Source organism: Xiphias gladius, chromosome 7, assembly GCF_016859285.1.
Source record: "Xiphias gladius isolate SHS-SW01 ecotype Sanya breed wild chromosome 7, ASM1685928v1, whole genome shotgun sequence".
Lineage (NCBI taxonomy): Eukaryota > Metazoa > Chordata > Actinopteri > Istiophoriformes > Xiphiidae > Xiphias > Xiphias gladius.
The window spans coordinates 6,025,501-6,026,386 of record NC_053406.1 but is presented as its reverse complement, the minus strand read 5'-3'; positions in this window follow the sequence as shown (position 1 = coordinate 6,026,386).

Here is an 886-nt window from a genome sequence, read left to right as displayed (position 1 = left end):
TAGCTCTTGAGTAGAATCTTGGCTTCAGAGGGGTTTTTTTAACGACTCGTTTGAGCATTATTTTTTTTACAATCTTTTTTTTCAGACTGCCCTCCGATCTTTTCTTGTTTCTTGTGCATTACCAGCTAATTTTAAGGCTTCAATACACTGAAAGGTATTCAGATAAAACAAAGAAAATAATCCCGTGTTAGTTGAACGGGTCATATCCAGTTACAACCAATGCCTAGGAGGCAGCAAGCAGACTCACGTCAGTGTCAATGGTCATAAACCAAAAAGGCCTTGCATGCCACCAAGACATCAACTTTGCATCTAAGCCAAATCTAAATGGATAAACCTTTGTGCTTCAAGAATCTTCAAATTAATCTTCAGAGTATATGTAACATGGAGGAATAATGCACTGAAGTAGCTTTAAAAATGAACTCTATGGCCCATTCAAATTCTGGCAAAATCCTTTTCCTAGAACAATTCACACAATACTTTGAAGCAAACCCAGAGTCTTAGTGGAAATCAGGTGAATATGATTCCTCTACCACCCATAGCCCTCTGACCTGACGCCCTCTAGTGGTCCTTCTTCTATGTAAAATAGTGACTCCTGCTAACTGGAGAAAAATTACGAGAAAAATACGAGAAAAATTAGAACACGCTTTGAAGATGTAGAGCAAGATTCTGTTCTTAAATCATAATAATAATAATAATAATAATAATGTTTTTATATATATAGCACTTATCAAAATCAGCACTTACAAATTGCTTGACAAAGGGCAGGCAAAAGGCAATCAAATAATTGTGACAATAGTGAAAACATTTTATCAAATGGTAAGAACAAAGGACAAAATAAAATACTAAATACAATATATATTATACATAAATTTACACATAAAAAACA